Source organism: Nicotiana attenuata, chromosome 6, assembly GCF_001879085.1.
Source record: "Nicotiana attenuata strain UT chromosome 6, NIATTr2, whole genome shotgun sequence".
NCBI classification, from domain to species: Eukaryota; Viridiplantae; Streptophyta; class Magnoliopsida; order Solanales; family Solanaceae; genus Nicotiana; species Nicotiana attenuata.
The window spans coordinates 20,187,764-20,194,684 of NC_031994.1; positions in this window are offsets into that span (position 1 = coordinate 20,187,764).

Consider the following 6,921-nt stretch of genomic DNA (forward strand, 5'->3'; position numbering starts at 1 on the left):
CTTTGTGAACGTTACTGTCGACGAGATTATCCTGCTGAACTTTTCTTGTCACAGATAGAGAATTATTAAAAATCAGGTTACTTCCATGACTTTTCATGATCGCGCTGATGTCTACCCTTCCCAGATCACTGAGGGTTTAGTTTCTATTGTGCGTGGAGATTGTTATTGGAAATTTGACTTTCCGATTCTTGTCCCCAATGAAAATGAAAGGATTACTTCCTTTAAAGATGGTTTTTCTTTTGTGTATTCATATCCCTTCACATTAGGTTTTTGGCCATTGACCCAGTCATTATTGAGTTTTGCCATTTCTTTGATGTGTGTTTAGGACAGATTGGTCCTATTGTATGAAGGGCTGTGGCATGCCTTAGATATTTGTCAAATCTGGCTTCTCTACCCTTTACCTTTTACCATCTGATTTATCTTTACTCTCCCAAATTATTCCATCATGGGGTTTTTACTCTCGTAGCGAGAAGTAAGAGGGTTTTGGTTAGCTCTGAAGATGACAAAGATCGTGGCCGGTACGCACAATTTGTTGCTGCTCCTACAAGTGGGTTAGTAGGTGAAGAAAACATGCCCTCCCCTGATAAGCGGAACTTTGCACGTAAGTTTCTCTTCCAATCTTTTTTTTTGTGAAGAACTTGAACTCTCGTAACTGTTTTACTTTTCTTTTTCAGCAACCATGGGACCTGTTGAGGAAATTTCTGATTTCCGTGGTTGGGTAGAAAAATTGTTAACAGTTGCTCCAATGGACAAAAGGTCCTGGAAATATCTTTCAAACAAATTTGGATGGAAAGTGAAAACTCATGGTTAATTTCTCTTTCACTTTCTTCCTTATCTTCATGTTTATCTTGGAACTTATTAACCCTTTTCTTTATTAGGATTTCCCATTCGAGGTGCGAGTGCTGCATCAGTCACTGCTTCGAGGCTCTCTCTATCAAAGGCTCAAGAGATAATCTTGAGTTCCTCATCAAAAAGAAAAGCTGATAAACCACACAACTCTGAAGATGAAGAGGAACAGGACGAAGGCTCGTTAGCTCGTAAGCCACGAGCTAGAAAACGGGTCATTTAAGATGACAAAGTTACTCCTCCTCCTAGTTCTGTTCCCATGCTCGAGCCTGAGAGTGCTATCGTAGTGAGTTCTGATGAAGAGTCGCCTACAAAACCCCGTGACTCTATTGAACAGCTCTTTTCTCGTGGATTTGATGAAGAAAGCTTTGGTTTTATTTCTGAGGAAGCGCCTCTTGCCTCTTTTCCTGTGTTTGCTCTAGTTGAATCTTAGTTGCATGTACCTGCTGCTGCTGCCACTGCTCCACCCGTGGCTATTTTGACTTCCTCGACCGTCCTTACTACCATGACTTACCATCGAGATTCCTGAAGATGGTAATCTTTGAAGAAATCAGGCCAAGCCTACGTATGGCTGGAACCACTGATTGGCCCAGTTGAGAAGTCTAAACTGGAAAGTCACATCTCTCTAACGTGGATGAATGATATTGTGCATTCATCTTTAAAGGTATAAACCTTGTCTTTTTATTTTACGTAATATTTCTTTACTAGTATCACATTCCTCATTTCTTTGTGTAGATCAATCTCATCGGTACGGAGATGATGAAAAGGATTGTTCACACGGAGCAGTGGATGAATGATTATCACACTGAGGCAGACAATTGGAAAGAGCAGTTCGAGAGTCTTCAACTTGAAATGGAGGTTTTAGAGGAAGAAAAGTGTACCTTAGAGCAGCAAGTAAAAGTTATGGCAATGGAACTAGTGGTTGAGAAAGCCTCATCTAATCAGGCGGGCAAATATAAAAATCTTCTTAAGTCTTCATTTGATGAACAACTTTCCAGGCTTCTGAAGAAATTAGGAGCTTAAAACATTTGCTAAACCAAAAAGAAGATTACTACGGGGAGCTTGTTCAAATGCTCACACAAACTCAAGAAGATCTTCGCGTATCTTCTGACAAGGTTAAATTTTTAGAGAGATCCCTTGCCCCCTACAGGCTTCTTGTGGTGCTGCCTTGAATGAGAAGGATAAATTAAGAGCTGAGGTTGAGAAATGGGAAAAAGACTATGAGGCCCTTGAAGATAAAGCCGTTATTGATGTTAGTTGGGTTTTTTTGAACACTCGCCTCGAAACATTAATGGAAGTAGGCCTTGAAGGCTTTGACTTAGATGCTGATATTGCAAAGACTAGAAAGACGATTGAAAAGACCCAGTAGTGTCAAATCTTTTCTTCACCTGAGGTTGGTATTCCCAAAGGTGATGAAATTACTCTTGGTCAAGCTATTGCTCAACCTTCTTCTGTTCAAGCTGCTCTTCCTTCTAGTGATGATGCCACTCACCATCCTTCCGGTTCAGATTCTTCCCCACAGTGAAAGTGATAAAGCTAGAAGTTTTTCTCTATTTTTATTATTGGTGAAACATTTGGACGTTTACCCCGTCCATTTGGGGGTAATGTTTTTTGAAAATCTTACCCCTAGTCCGTTTTGGGGTTTTTTGTATAAGACAATCTGGTTGGAACTATGTTCATACTTAGTTTTAGCCAAGTTATTATAATATTATAAAGTTTTTGTCTAACTCTTATAATACCTTCATTTAGAGTTTCTGTTCTACTCTCTAAACGGTTTATCCTTGCCTAATCTTTATAAGTTTGGGCTTTATTTTCCACTTATTTTAATGTTTGGATTTTTGTTTACCCTTTGTTATTTTAACTTTTGCATTTAAAAATGCTTCATTGCTTCGTGACTCTTTTGAACAAGCGCGAATTATAAAATAGGGCCCTTTTATATACGACACTTAATGAAGAAGATGTCTCAACTTCATAATGGTGTAAACATACGAAAGAAAAAATAGGAACACACACGTTTCTTTGAATAACTTTGAGGAAAGTTTTGTAGCATTCGAACTTTCAAATTATATAATAATTTACATGTATTTAAGTATCATCTATAACTCTTTTGTAACCGTTTTATTTACAACAGATTTGTATAAATTTCGAGGGTATATCTTGCAACCCATGACTAAATATTGCCTTTAACCTAAACATTCATTTGAAATTTACATCCACGAGTGTATTCTTCACAGGTTTTTTGAGGCTTGCATTTTTGGCTCGTGACTTTGCTCTGAACTTTCGACTTGTTGGGTAGACTTTAAGCTTGACTTGAATTCTGAGTTTTACAGTCTTCTTTGCCTTCCTTATATATAGTCCCCCAAGTGTTTGAGCTTTGAAGTATGAAATCTCGAGCACTTAATTATTCCTTCCATGTGGTCCTTTTCCTGAAAAAGGAAAAACGCACGGGACTTGGCGGTATATATAATTTAGATGATGACTGTTTAACCCTTTATATTTCCATCAGAAAGGTTGTAACCCTAGACCGGGAATTATGTTACTTTTGCATGTCTTTCAGGTCTAATATCATCATTTGGTTTGGGCTAGCGTTTTGCCTATCATCTAAAATTGTTATTATAGTTTTAACTGTATAAAATAAAAATCATAATTGAGAGATACCTGACCGTGGGTATTTATTTTGCTTAGAAATAGTATGTTTTCAAATGAGCAGCATTCCAACTCGAGGGTAGAACCTTTCCATCCATGGTTTCTAACTGGTAGGCACCTTTTCCAGCGATTCCTTGAATATTGTAAGGTCTTTCCCAATTTGGACTCAACTTTCCTGCATTGGCTGCTTTTGTTTATTGAAATACTTTCTTGAGTACGGAGTCCCCAATCTTGAAGTACCTAAGATGAGCTTTCCGATTGTAATATCGCTCAATTATTTGCTTCTGCGCATCCATCCTTATCAAGGCCGTTTCTCTCCTTTCTTCAAGCAAATCTAGATTTACTCGCATCTCCTCCTCATTTGACTCTTTGGTTGCTCGGATGTATCTCGTACTTGGTTCGCCTATTTCAACTGGAATTAAGGCTTCATCACTGTACACAAGTGAAAATGGTGTCTCTCCCGTACTCGTCGTTGTTGTTGTTCGGTAAGCCCACAAGACTCCAGGTAACACTTCTGGCCACTTATCTTTTGACTCGTCTAGCCTTTTCTTCAAGTTATTAATAATAACTTTGTTTGTTGATTCAGCTTGTCCATTGGCCACGGGATGATAAGGTGTTGAAGTAATCCTTTTGATTTGCCATCTCTGAAAGAATTCTGTGATTTTCGCTCCTATGAACTGCGGGCCGTTATCACACACGATTTCTTTTGGAACCCCAAACTGACATATGATGTTTCGCCAAATGAAGTCCCTAACTTTTTTTTCTCGCACCTGTCTAAAGGCATCTGCTTCTACCCACTTAGTAAAATAATCAGTGAGTACTAATATAAATCGTACCTTTCCTTTGGCTTGTGGTAGTAGACCCACGATATCCATCCCCCACTTCATAAAATGCCACGGTGCAACAACCGGATGTAATAACTCTACTGGTCGATGCATGTTGTTACAATATCTTTGGCACTTGTAACATTTGGCCACAAAGCTTTTTGCCTCATGTTTCATTTTTGGCCAGTAATTCCTTGCTCTAATTAGAGTTTTAACCAAGGATCTTCCCCTGCGTGATTTCCACAATGTCCTTCATGTACTCCTCTCATAACATACTCTATTTGAGAAGGTACAAGACACCTATCTATAGGACCACCGAACATCTACCGATATAAATTGCCTCGATCCAAACAATAATGGGCAGTTTTTTGTCGAAGTGCCTGAGTCTTTTTCTTATCTTCAGGTAGAATCCCGCACCACAAGAAATTGATGATCTCGTTTCTCCAATCCTAGGTTAAATTATTTAAATTTACCTCATTTTTATCTTGGTCGAGTGCCGAATGAAACAAATGTATTACGGAAGCATTTTCTTCATTTGTTACTTCTGCAGCGGATGCAAGATTAGCCAATGCGTCTGCTTTCTACTTTTTCTTCCTTGGGTATCTGCATGATTTTCCAAGATTGGAATTGTCTGATCAAATCTCGCGCCTTTTCCAAATATTGCTGCATTCTCGCCTCTCTAGCTATATAAGTCCCTTGCATTTGATTAACTACGAGTCGTTTTTGATTATAACCTACTCTATACCGAGCTCCCGTGCCATCTAAACCTGCAATTATAGCTTCATATTCAGCTTCATTATTAGCAACAGGATGGCATTTTATGGCTTGCCATATAGTTTCTCCTGAAGGTGGGATTAGAAATGCCTAAACCGGCTCCTTTAATATTCGAGGAGCCATCGGTAAATAGGGTCCAAGTACCTGGATTGGACCCGTTAAATACCTGCAGTTCTTTTTCTGCTTCTATTACCATCCCTGGGCTAAGTCTGCCATGAAATCTGCTAAAACCTGTGATTTTATTGCAGTCCTAGGTTGATATGGGATGTCATATTCACTTAGTTCTATGGCCCATTAGCTAATCTACCTGATAACTCTTGCTTATGCAATATATTTTGTAAGGGGTAGGCGGTCACTACAGAGATAGGGTGACATTGAAAATAAGGCCTGAATTTTCTAGAAGTAATTATTAGTGCTAAAGCAAGTTTTTCTAGATGAGGATATCGAGTTTCAACATCTAATAAGGACTTACTAACATAATAAATTGGAGATTCCTTACCTTTATCTTCTCGAACTAACACTGCACTTACCACCATTTCTGACACAACGAGATAGATAAGCTGCTTTCCACCGTCCTTTGGTTTAGCCAGCAACGGTGGGTTTGACAAGTATGTCTTTAAATTTTTGAGCGCTTGTTGGCGTTCTTCAGTCCACTCAAATTGTCTTTGCTTTTTCAATACAGAGAAGAACTTAAAGCTTTTCTCCGAAGACTTAGAAATAAATTTTCCCAATGCTGCTATCCTACCTGTCAACCTCTGCACTTCATTTTTGCTCGTGAGTATATCCGGTATTTCTTCAATAGCTTTAATCTGCGGTAGATTTACTTCAGTTCCTCGGTTAGAAACAAGAAAACCTAGAACTTACCTGATGACATGTTAAATGCACACTTTTCGGGATTTAGCTTCATATTGAATTTGCGGAGAATCTGAAATGTATTTGATAAATGTTGGATGTGATCCCTCGCATGTGTTGACTTGACTAACATGTCATCAATGTAGACTTCCATGATTTTTCCCAAGTATTCCTGGAACATCTTTGTTTACTGTGAAAATGGTAATTACAATTAAATTTGATTATGGGACTCTAAAAATACGTGATCTATTTTTATGCCGGTTGTTAAGCAGTTGATGCTATGTATGTGAGACTTAGAAACGAAATAAGAGTTGAAGGTAAGGTGATGATCAAATCGATAGATTAACAATCGGCGCCTTGAGTTCGTCGATTCCAGGGCCTCGAGGTCGATTCCGGGGCTCGACTGTGAGCTATCGAGGGCTATCAAAGTATGACTAATAGTTATGATAAAATAAAAGAAGGCTCTTTATGGACAATGACAAGCAATAAATGATGAACAATAATAAAGATAATAAATGAGAGCAATAATATCAAGAAAATATGTAAGAGAGCAGAGAGAATGTTGTTCTATATTTTTTATGGAGCAGCTGAAGCAACAGAATCTTACAAAATGACAAGGGTTCCCTATATATAGGAGGGAAATCCCAGCATAGTACAAAATATATTAATTACATAGATATGGGGATGGGACAGCTGAATGACACCCTGATTTGGTTTCAGAATAGCCCACTAGACTTTGTCAGCCCTAGCCGCGTGCCTTGGGAACTCCCCATTTCTACCATAGCCGGGGTCAACATTTTCTCAAGGTCAAGCGTCGACGAACCTCGAGGAAGGAAAAAACTCGACCGTAGCCTCGTAGCCTCGAGCCTTCGTGATGATTTTTCGAGGTACCTTGATTACGTGATATCGGACCCTCCGATTCTACCATATACAATCTTCGTTACTAACCTCTGGTATGTGGCTCCAACATTCTTTAGAT